The sequence below is a fragment of the Manacus candei genome, unplaced genomic scaffold, assembly GCF_025592945.1.
Source record: "Manacus candei isolate 608988 ecotype Guabito, Panama unplaced genomic scaffold, ASM2559294v1 h1tg000008l, whole genome shotgun sequence".
Taxonomy (NCBI): domain Eukaryota; kingdom Metazoa; phylum Chordata; class Aves; order Passeriformes; family Pipridae; genus Manacus; species Manacus candei.
The window spans coordinates 30,905,293-30,918,055 of record NW_026138056.1 but is presented as its reverse complement, the minus strand read 5'-3'; the positions used below and the strand labels follow the sequence as shown (position 1 = coordinate 30,918,055).

The window sequence follows — 12,763 nt, the reverse complement described above, 5'->3', positions numbered from 1 at the left end:
AGAGCTTTTAATTAATTACATTATAGCACTCCTGAAATAAAGCTTAACCACCTGGTTATATAGCCACCATTCCAGTGGAGGAAGTATCCAGCCTGGATTTGCAAGTTCAAGAGTCATTGTAGCAATTATTCTTCAAATATAAAATATCAAATATTTTTTTAGCTGAGATACCGGCATTTATCACACAATAAAGAAAGTGGCCAAGTGTCTAGAGATGATCCAAAATGAAGACTGTAGTATTATAAATCAGAGTTCACTAGATTCTGTGCTTTTATTTTGAGGAACAAAACATTCTTATTCTGTTTTTTTTCAGCAATGACTCAACAATATCCTTAAGTATAAGTCAAGTGTATAGAAGAATCTTTAAATGTTTTGGCATTTTACCAACTTAGATTTGCTGCATACTAGACTAACTTTACTTTTACAGCTGCTCTAAATTTTCTCAAAGGTACTAGAGATACTGGGAAGAAGTATCCATATAGAATCATAGAATGCTTTGGATTGGAAGGGACCCTTAAAGATCACCTAGTCCAATCCCCACTGTCACACACAAGGTCATCTTCCACTTTATCAGGTTACTCAAAGCCCCATCCAACCTGGTCTTGAACAATTCCAATAATGTGGAAACCACAACTTCTCTGGGCATCCTGTTCCAGTGTCTTACAATACATATAATAAAAAATGTCTTCCTGATGTCCAGTCTAACCTGTATTATGTATCCCAAGCTGCTTTTGCCCACATCATCCTCAGAACACAGAACTGACCCTAGTTGTTTTGTCTTTTCCTCCCTGTTGCGGAAAATATGTAGTAGATGTAGTTTTGCAACAAGCTATTTTGGTGCTTTCATCTGGTTATGTGGTACACAACAAGGAAAATTCTGATTGGAATACATGTGTATACATTTATTCTCATGCAATATTCATGACTAGCAGCAGACAGCTAAGAGAAAGAACAGAAGGATAGGCTGTTATGACTGTGGAAGTGGAAATCTCTGCCAGGTAGAAGAAACAAACCTTTGCTCCAAAAAAAGTTGGAAAGGTCAAGTTAAAGCTGAGACAGCTTCCCTTACAGGGAACGACTCCCTCTTTGTGTAACTGGTAATGGAGAAGAGTCACTGGATTCAGACTGTAGGGAACCCCTTACCAAATAGGTCAGAGACCACATATTTCAGAAGTTAGACTGTTGTCTATAAAGGGTGTAGTTTCATTTTATAATAAACCCGAGCTTGATGTTCAAAGAAATAATGCTGTCAAGAGTTGCCCTTTAGAACATTGATCCAGTGCTGGTAAACATCAGAAAGAGGACAGAAAGCTTGCTGCAAGTACAAGATACGGACATTTATGTCATCAAATGGCAGTGAAAACAAAATAAGAAGAGTAAAACACATTTGAAAAAATCATATTGCCAAATATTTTTCTCAGTAATACAGTACCTGCAAACAAACTGCACTGCTACCCATAAGGAAAAACTCATTTTGATAATCTAAATATTTGCCCGCTAGTCCCAACTGATTTGCCAGTAACAGTGTTAATGTGCTAGGAATGGTAATGCAATGATTTTGAGCACACTTTTATGCTTCCTTTGATGTTTCAAGTGTCTCAGTTGCTGTCTCTGAACAAGAAAAACACATAATTACTTCTGCAAGGAGACCTGTCATAATCCAATACTTAGTATGGACCTCTTCTTTCTTTAGAATGTGAACTGAAATGTTAACCTAATAGAAAATAGTTGCTCCCTTCCCAAAATGAGGCACCTAAGTTCAAACCAACCCCGCTTTGTGCTGCTTGCAGACTGCACCCAGCGATGAGATGCTGGTTGGCATGAGACACAGCACAGCAGGGCATGTGCCATTGACTAAGCAGTCAGTCAGGACTTTCGTGGCTCTTTTGAGGCTCCGCCATGGTCCTATGCTTGGCTTCTTGGGTGTTGGGGGAAAAAAAGCTCAAAAAGCAGTGCTGTCCTTGAGAAGTAGGAACTTACGGGTCAAGTTCAAGGACGTGTTTCCCAAACTCCCTCTCAAGGTTAACCAACATTTCTTTGTACAGAAAGCTGTTCATCTAAAGAAGAGAGTTGGACTGAAACCTGACTCTGAAGGATGACAAAATGCCATTAAAATATAACATCACTAAAGACAAGAAAACTTCCTGTGAGGCCAGGAAGCATACAGATTGTTCTGCTTGAAAAGAGAAGAGGTATATCCTGCACGGCCGTCTTTCATTTCTCTATCCACCCATTCCTTAGCAAGCAGAGAGATTAACAGTAAATTTAGAAGCAAACTTGCCTGCTTCAATCTGGTTCTCTTGGTAGAGAAAGAAAAATGGTCACTGGGAAAAGAGGAATATATGGGAGAAAAGAGTAGCAGCAGCAGTTTTACTTGGAACTAAGGTGACTGCAACAGGAGAGGGCAAAACAGCAACCAAAAATTGCCATGAAAATCCATATGTGGTTTGAGTAGACTTTGGTCTCTTGATTGGATGTTTGCTCCCTCCCGCCTTTTACTCCACATTCCGTGTTGCTCACACAACCTTTGGTGTTGCTGTGTTGCACCCAGTCGGACAAGTTAGAAGGTTACCATGACTCAGTCACCGTCCCTTTTGCACGTGAAAACAAATCTCATACTTATCTAGTGTATTTAGATCAAAGTATCTTGGGCAAACATGACTGTTAGTTTATGAACTGCTCCACGCAGGCTGTGTTATTTTTTTAACTGCTCCAATTTTAACTACTCCCTGGGCACTGCCAGAGTTTGTCTCCCCAAAGTCACAGAGAAAAACAGTATAGAAATATAAAAAACCCGAAACCTATTGTAAGTAAGCGATGGTGTGAATCAAACAGAGATAGGTCTGTTCATATGAAGGGAGCAAACAATCGTATGAATTGTTTAATGACACAAAATGGCTTAATGACAAAATAAAAGTATTTTCCTTAAACCAGTAAAGCAAGATTCAGGCTAAAAGTATTTTACAAATAATTAATATATTATGATCCTCAGTGGTACTCAGATATTCATCTTCCATTGGCACTCCAAATTACCATGTGGTAGCTTTATTAGAAAAACAACACAGCTCACAAATTACCAAACGTATATCTCTGAATACCTTTTAAAATTAGTTTTCATGCTTGAGTGAACTAAGTAGCAGTTGATTTTTTTAAAAAATATAAATATACCTGAAAACTGCTGATTCTTTTAAATCCCACCAACCAATAAACTACAAGCACCACTCTAAACTTGAAGTTTGCACCTTCCTTACATAGAAGAATCAACCCCTGTAAGCAAAATAATCAGGGAGTGCAGAAATATCTGTGCAATTACAAAAAAAAAAAAAAAGGGGCAAAAAATAAACTTACTTTATCCTCAGAGTCTAATCCTAGCAACAGTTGTACATAGGAGTAGTTTTATTTTATTCTGAGTAGAGACAATAAGTAACTTTATTACAGTAAATATTCCTCTGCAAGTGTTTCCAGGATCAGTTCCCAAATCTATAAAGAAACCATGTTATGACCTCAGGTAAAGTTGTTTTCTACATTTACATAGTTTATATTTGAATACAGTTATATAAAAATATGCAATTTACCATTAAAACTATGTTAGGAAATTGAAAGAATTGCTTGGTTTTTTTTCTCCTCCATCAGTTATCAAAAAAGCAATTTGAAATTGAATGAAAAGGGAGATATTGTCTGAACTGTAGGTGTTGTGAAAATTGTGCAGTGAAAATTAAAATACTAGTTTGTGCTGCAGCCATAAATTACTAAACTAATTATCTAGTAGCAGGCATAACCGAATCATTCAAAGGGGTAATTAGCAATCAGACATAATGAGTACTGCTACTATTTCTTGTCATACTGTATTTAGCTTCTGTGCAGCCTAGAGGAACTGAATTATTTCCTACCCTTCTCGGAGGGCATTACTGCTATATTGAGTGCATCAGCCCATATTATTACTCCCAGTAGTTTAATTCTTCACTGGACTGCACAATTCTGATTTCTCCTGTCAAAGTTTTGCCTGATCTCCTGGGTCCTTTTAAGCAGGTATCATCTTCATAGTTTCCTCCTTGGCCTTAGTATGCAGTAAACTGCAATGTAATCAAATTACATGGCTCTTTTATTGTTTTTATTGTATTCCTGTCCATGAACATATGCTACATCATATAGATCACATTTTCTACAGCCCTAGGACACTATAGATTGTAAAATGGAGGACTTGAATAAAAACTACATATCCTGAGACCACAGAGGGTAGTTAGACTGATAATGATCTTTAAGATAAGAAGGTGCAAACACACATATGCCCTTGATCAAAGGTAGTTTTGTAAAAAACCCATTTTTTTTCTAGTGAGTTCAACACTCACACTTCACAAGAAGAAATAAAAACTTCAAAAAACAAGCAAGTGTTGCTTTTATTTGGAAAAAAATATAGCATAGAGAATCAAGATTCTTCAGTTAATGTATTCTGTTTGGAGTCTGCTTTAATTTTGTCTTTGAATGTGAAAGTTTATTTTCAGCTAGACAATCATAGAATCATAGAATATATTGAGTTGGATGGGACCCATCAGGATCATCAAGTCCAACACCTGGTCCCACACAGGACAGCCCAAGAATCACATCATGTGTCTGAGAGCATTGTCCAAAAAATTCTTGAACTCTGTTAGTCTTGATGCTGTGACCACTTCCCTGGGGAGCCTGTTCCAGTGCCCAACCACCCTCTGGGTAAAAAACTTTCTCTCAATATGCAACCTAAGCCTCTCCTGACTCAGCTTCATGCTGTCTCCTCAAGTCCTGTTGCTGATCACCACTGAAAACATTGGTTCCTGCTTGTCCTTTTCCCCCTGTGAGGATGTTGAGGACCGCAATGAGGTCTCCTCTCAGTCTCCTCTTCTCTAGGCTGAACAGACCAAGTGACCTCACATCTTACTGTCACATGCTGCACATTACTGATTGGTTCTCATTTTGCTCAAAGTTTTTGTACATGCACATACTCAAGGATATATCACAGAGTTCAATAGAACATTTCTTTAAGAAAAGCAGATTCTACCAATGTCCTTGCATTTTTGCAGCACAGGTCAAGAACCATCTATGATTATGCATTAGTATTTCACCTATGAAAACTGGTGGAAGAAGAATGCTGATATGAAAACTTCAGAGTTTCAAATATTATCAATTTAATATATTACGTTAATATCAGATGTAATGATAAATAATATCAATAAATAATAGTTGATTAAATATCAGTGTTAAAGTTTTCTTTCATCATCTGGAGCTTCAGGTAAAATTTTCTGCCGCCCTGCAACAGCTATCAAGGTTTCTATCTGTTTCTCAAGTTTTTATGGAGCGATCAAATCTTTATTTGCAGGAATCTGGTCTAATACCAAGCTGCCAAGCTCGAACTCCTTGCAATGAGTTGACACAAGGTGGTAACAATGCAGAAATCATTGGAACTATTTTCAAGAAGATATCTCCACACTAAATATAGTATAACTCACATACCAGCATGAGTAGGGCCCACTTCCCTCCACAACAATTCTTTTTTTTCTTTTGAAACTTGAAATGAGACTAATGTTTGCTAATGTGGTAGAAGGAAATGGAGAATTACAGGGTAGGGTTATTGACCAGTCTGCCTCTGCCTGTGGATGGGTTCTTCATCACATCATTTGCTTGCTTTCTTTTGTGCTTCTACAAAGGCCAAGATTTGGCACATAATTGTTTTGCCCACATTCCCTCAAACAGATTAACATTATTTAGTGCCAAATTAGCATTCATGGATGAGCAAACACTGACTGCAACACCAAGGCTGGTCCATTCAAAAAGCAGAACAGAAATTTTATGAGTTGCATCTACTTTTTAGTCAGTATCCTTGTGGCAGTAGTAGCCCCTCTCTGAATAAAGTGTTTACTTGAGCCAAATCTGAGTTTTTTCCATTAGTTTCCAGAATCTGTTACTTTTATTTGAAAAGAGTCCCACCCTGAAACTGCTCATCCCCAAACATCTACATGTGTGTATTAGTTGGTAGGTTGAAAAGAGTTTATTGTATTTTCTTTTTTGGTCAGGTACTCCTGAAGATGCATTGTGTTTGAACTAAAGTCTTCAGGAGTTATGACAGAGGCTTCCTTGCACCAAAACAACCAGTTACATGGCTTTGGACTGCATATTTACATTGGTCTTTACATTTAGATAGCATCTAAGGTGTTAGTGCCCCAGTCCTGAATACATTCATTGAGGCTATGCAGATGCATATACAGAGCTCAAAATAAACCAGGTTATTAGTTGTCTTTATGAAACAAATATATTACCTACACTAAGACCTTAAACTATCTCGTCCAGGAGCTGCTTTGTGCTGATGACGCCGCCCTTGTCACTCACACAGAAGCAGCTCTGCAGCGTTTAACATCCTGCTTTGCAGACGCTGCTGAGCTCTTTGGGCTGGAAGTCAGTCTAAAGAAGACAGAAGTTCTCCATCAACCTGCACCTCAGGAAGTCCCCCATCATCCCCACATCACCATTGGCCAATCAGAACTCAAATCAGTCCAGCAGTTTAATTACCTAGGCAGCCTCATCTCAGACGGTAAGATTGACGGGGAGATAGACAACAGGTTAGCAAAGGCATATAGTGCCTTCGGAAAGCTTCATAAAAGAGTTTGGCAAAATAAACACCTGAAGAAAAGTACCAAGATCAGTGTTTACAGAGCCATAGTGCTGTCTACTCTCTTATATGGATCTGAATCATGGGTCATCTACCGCCACCACCTGCATCTCCTAGAAAGCTTCCACCAACGCTGCCTCCGTACAATCCTAAACATCCACTGGTCAGATTATGTGACCAATACACCTGTTCTAGAACAAGCAGCAGTCACAAGTATTGAGGCCATGTTGATGAGAACACAGTTGCGTTGGGCAGGGCATGTCTCCAGGATGAAGGACCACCACCTCCCTAGGATCTTGCTTTATGGTGAACTTGCCACCGGTTGCCACATGAGAGGAGCCCCGAAGAGAAGTTACAAGGACTCCCTGAAACAACATCTCAGTCTTGGCCATATTGATCAACATAACTGGTCTACTCTGGCCTCTAATTGGGAGGCCTGGAGACACACCATCTATAACGCTGCTGATGCTTTTGAGAAAGCACGCAGGATCACCCTTGAGGAGAAAAGACAATGCAGAAAGAATCGTACCTTGCAGAATATACCATCTAAGGAGTCTTTCTGCTGTGCCTTTTGCAACCAGACGTGTCTATCTCGTATTGGCCTCATTAGCCACCAGCGTGCTTGTAACAAACGTGGGTAGAGCCCTCCCCAAATCTTCGTTCATGAAGCCTAGCCATGATGATGATGATTATGAAACAAATATATTACAACTTCAGAAATCACAGGGTTTTAACTAGAGTGTTATTAGTCATAGAAAGAAGGAACTTTGAATTCACATAATTTTTGTTCAGTCTTGTGAAAAAAAAGTGATTTTTAACAAGTTACTGAAATTTCTCTATAGCAAGAAGTGAAAAATAGTAAACCTCTTTTAGGAAAGTAAACTAAACTATAATTTTTATTTGTAATAATTGTTGTTTCCATATTGCCATGCACATTCTCAGGGAAAATTGTGAATTCAACCTCATTTGTTTACTGCATTTCCCAAGCACTCTCTCAAACTTTCCTCTCTGTTTAAAAACACAGTAATAAGGTAGAATTAGTAAATGATTAGGGTAAGGCAGATGTCCTCAAACTACTTTTAAATGGATCACAGATGAAATTCGTGATTAGCCTTTCACCAGTTCTCCTCACTGGACAATTTTTTGAACTTGTGCAGCAATAAAAGTCAAGCCTTTTTTCTCACTGCAATTTCATTTTTATATAATCCTTCCATGGAATGATCTATAGCATTTTTTTTTGATGTCAAGTGGTCACTACAAAAGCTAATATTCTTTCAAGAAATTTGAAGCTCTCTGTTTTCTTTTTTATTCATCTCCTCACTTCATTCTGCCTTCTCTTTTTGTTATCAAAAGAAGAATTAGGGCATTTTTATTCAAAATGCACATCACACAGATGGGTTAAAGCTTTTCCACTTTGATCTCTTAAAAACCTCTGAAACTTCTTGATCAAAGAACTCCTTCCTAAGATCTGTCCTGCAGCAGTGGGCTGTTTCACTGAAATTGAAGAGAATAGGACTGTTCCCAGGAGCATATCTTGCATGGCTGGCCTTGAACAAATGGCAGGGTAATAATGTTCACCAGCTACATTCATATTTCCTCTTTCTGAGCAGTTGTTTCCTCATTATCAAGTTTTCCATATCTCCAACAATTGATGTTTCTACTATGTAAAATCTGCCTTCACATTCTGCAAATATGAAGATTTAAACAATCTTTGTTTATTTTACACACTTTCTATTAAAATTAATTTCATTTCAATCAAGTGATAGTAGATTTCATACCTGACAGCTATGTCACAACATGTTTCTAATCAGTAGATTTTTCCCCGCTTTAAAATATTTATTTACAATAGTCAGTGTTGGCTGCATTAAGAAGAAACTTTTACTTGCAGTTTAAATTTGGACAAATAACATCCTGAAAAAAGTTAAAAAAGGCATTATATGTATACTTTTTTACAAAACAAACATAAATCCACCAAAGTTATTTTTTTTTTTTAATGTTCTAACCATCTTACCAGAAGCAAATTAAATATAGAAATAATCTAGAATGTGGAAATGTATGTGCTTTAGTTCTGGTTCTACCTCTGTGATTTCAAAAGAATTGTATTAGGCCTGACCTACGCCTCTGCATCCAGTCTCGTCCTACTGGCAAGATACTCTCCCTTAATTGTTCTGTTGCCTGTGGCCTCTCTTAATCCTGGGAAGCATCACATTACTATGGTGTATTGCACTCTAGGTGCATCTTTCTATAAAGTAGCCAGGGAAGGTATAAATGTTTCATCTTAAATATTTTTCTTAAGTGTGAACTTCATTTTATACACTATCATTTAAAGCACAGCTGTAACCTTTATTCAAATACCAAATTGAACTTTGAGATTCATTAAGGCTGAACAAGATAAATGTTTCTTCCTTTCCTTTTCCACACTGCCAGCCCAGCAGTTGTTGGTTCTGACCTGATGTGGAATCGAGATAAATTTTGTGTTAAAACCACAGGACCTCTTCCCACATCCTTATGCCACCACAATTAAAGCAAAATATCACTGTGGTGAAACCATCTGTCTCAATTCTGAAGGTGATTGTCTAATGACTCTTTAAATATTATACTGACCATTTACCATACAAGTCTGTTGGTATCCACCTTCTCATCTCTTTCCATGCATTTAACTGTGTTTTACATAAATATGTAAACCTCAGGTGACAAAAACCTCAGCCTTTCATTGAGAACAAACCAGAACTTTTAGGGTCTTTTAACACTCAAGAGCTTTGGGCACATGAAACGTGTGACTAAATTGCTCTAAGAGAGCAATCTTAGAATCGTAATTCCTAATAAGTGAAGTTCCCACTGGAAACTTGGGTGGGAAAAAATAACCAAACGTGATTGGTGTCTTTTTGGATGCAAATAATTCTAACCCCATTGCTTTCTGGGAGCAGGAAGGGGAATGGAAGAAAACCACATTCTTCTTCAAAGAGATTGCAAAAGTTTTGGAGATAGAGACCTTGGGTGATCGTGTACTGAGTCTTGAAATCATACATTATACACAGTCATAAAGAAAAGGTTTTAGAGAACAGAAGTTGGATAAAGGACCACAAATTAACTTTTTGAGATTTAATTAACTGACATAAAATAATGTTTGGAAATGCTAACTTGACTACTTTGATGGCAGATTTTAAGACGCATTTTCAGAAATTCCCAAAATTTCTGTAGAAATTTTTTCTAAATGTCGTCAGGTTTTGTTCTTCATCAAAAACTGCTACATGTCACATCTAATATATCTTCCAATACAGCAGAATAGTGAAAGGAAAAACAGAAGGCACTTTTAGAAACACACTATTAAAAACCATCTGTATTCCTAAAGTCCCCTCCTGGACTAAACTTAGCCATATGATTGCAACTGAAATGACAAATACTTAAGGCAGAAAATATACCCTGAGATACACTTCAGCAGCTGGAATCCAGTACATACTTGAAGGCAGAATTTGCCCTAAAGAAGTAAAATAAAGGACAGTCTTATAACCCTGAAGAGTGGGTGTGGGGGGTGTCACACCTAAATGTGACACCGAGAGAGCACAGTACCAAAGCTATATCTAGTAGATTAGAATCTAGATAGTTAAAGTAAAATATTTTTAATATAAATATATATTGCATATAATGTAAAATTCAACAAAATATTTTTCCAGTTGTCTAGATAAAGCAGATAAGTTTTCTTTCTTATATTGCAGGTAAATAGTACCTGCTTTTGCTACTCTGCTGTGCATATACTTTTGAGTTAGTAAAGACACATTATGGGTGAGCTTTTCAGCTGTGAAACACACTAGCTTTTGAATCTATAGTTAACATTGTTCTTCATACTGTTTTTACTTTGCAAAAGTATAAACAACTTAATATATCACTCTTTTTTCCACGATGATTTGTTTCTAAAAAAATTTAAAGAGGCTATTCTCACTAGTAGGTCTAGAAATTACCCTCATACTATCAAGCCATTCTTATTCTCAATACTTTTCATGTTCTCAACATCAGAATACTATGCTTGTTATGCAAAAACTCTGAACTTTCTAACTTTACGTCCCTTCCAGCACTGTAACTGTATCCTTTTCTAGGCTGCTTTAAAAATCTTAATAGATTGAAATCTATTGTATTCAGAAATGAATATTCACACATATTCCATATAAACCCCTATTTCCTTTGATTTCAAATGCTGCATAAAAAAATACATCAATTTATCTGCTATTTATATTTTAATTTGCAGAAAAGAAACAAAAAATCTTGCATGATGAGTTCAGTTACACTGCTTTTGCTTTAGAACATGTCTAAATCCAGCTCCAAACTGAACTATTGTTATTATTTAAAACATCATGATGGCAGCATTGCTTCAAAGATTGACATCTACTTTCTCAAGTTCAACATTTGACTGCACATTCATTTTGCAAAATGAATATCTTTCAAAAGTTGTAATGTATCCATTTTCTAATGACAATATGCAGTTGTATCAGAAATTGCAGGAAAGCTCAGTATACTCCTTTGAAATATTTTCTTTCAGCACCATTTCCAGCTTCAAAATACTTCAAAGAAAACACTTTTGTCCTTCATCTCAAAATGGATGAATAAAATAAAAAATAGATACAAATTCTTTAATCTCCTAGATTAAAGTCTGATTATAGTCTGATTTCACAGCACTCTTTCTTCAGGTTTTAGAAAGTAAATATTCACTCCATATATATTTCTACTAAATACAGAGCAAAGACACAGAAACAAAATTAGTAAGGTTTCTAAATACAAATAATTATTGTATTCTTATTCAATCAAACCTCAGATTCCCATGGTCAAGTAAATACTATAAGGAAACTGATATGATGAAACCCAGACAGAATTAAGGTTTGGTTTGTTGTTTGGGGCTCTTTTTTAAGTCGTTTATTCCATAAAAGAGAAGATGGAATTAAAGTTTTAGCAGGTAAAAAGGCACATGCCCCTTAAGACAGAGCTGTTCTCTGTTTTTGCCAGAAGTTTTCACTTACAAACAGGACCAGAACTATCAAGGTTCCTGTGCTAGAAGAGTTTTGATAAGAGCTTTAGACAAAACCAGCACAATATTCACAGAAAGAGCATTGCATAGCTTTGAGCTACTGACATGTACATCAATTTAGCAGCTCAGCATACTGCTGTAGCTACATATTTTAGTGGCCACTTGCCTGCACGGGACCTATGGCTCCCCTGGTTAGGTTTAACACAAAGTTAACAGAAATTTGCAACATCCGTATTACCATTATACATCATCTTACCGTATCTCTGCCTTATTTTTATACTGAGAGCATTCCAGAGGGGATCAAAGCTTGCACAAGCAAGCTATTTTCAGAGAAGCCAGTTCGTCATAAATCAATGAAGCAGTCTCCAAGACAGTAAGGCTTGTTGGCAGAGATAGGAGTCTTGTATCTAATATAACATGTCTAGCATAGGCAAACATCATGGTGTGAAAGCTTCTGGAGACAAGTGTTATAATAGCTGTCTGTAGCACTGACTGCTACAGAAAAAGAAAATAATACAAAAGGAAGAAAAATCCAAATATTTTCTTAACTAAGTAATCCAAGTCAAAGACGAACAGAGGGTAATTATGTTTTTATTAATGGATTTGGATTATCCTAAAAACACCAGATCATTTCTCTCTTGGAAAGCTATATTGCTAGCTCATTTCTGACAAGAGGAAAAATGTTCAGATGTCTTCCCCAAAGGAAAAAACCATTTGTATACAACTTGACCTACCAGAAGTTTTGAAAATGATGGATTGTCTACTTGTCCTTGACCATAACCTCAGAATCCTGTCTCCAGTGGACACTTCAAAGCTCATAACAATAGCTCTTAAAGTAGATTTAGAAAAGAATAGCTAAAGAGTTGCTATTGTTAGAACATGAGTTTAATTTTGCAGAAAGTTCAAGTACTGGATTCAATAGCCTGAAAAAGATGCTACATTACAGGGTCCAGATCATTGCCTCTGGCAGTCCTAGAATAAAAAAATATGTATAAAAAAAAGATCAGAAAATCATAGAATAAACCAGGTTGGAAAGGACCTCCGAGATCATCAAGTCCAACCCTTGAGCCAACACTGTTGTGGTTACTAGACCATGGCACTAAGTGCCA

The 12,763-nt window shown here is 36.8% G+C and overlaps 2 protein-coding genes across 5 annotated transcripts in view; both read right to left on the bottom strand.

The window, feature by feature from the left end:
* Positions 1-12,763, bottom strand: part of LOC127462039 (uncharacterized) — a 542,224-nt gene that overhangs the window by 294,765 nt on the left and 234,696 nt on the right. The window lies entirely within an intron of this gene.
* RALYL (RALY RNA binding protein like) overlaps positions 1-12,763 on the bottom strand; it is a 374,398-nt gene that overhangs the window by 222,286 nt on the left and 139,349 nt on the right. The gene's annotated exons all lie outside the window — the stretch shown is intronic.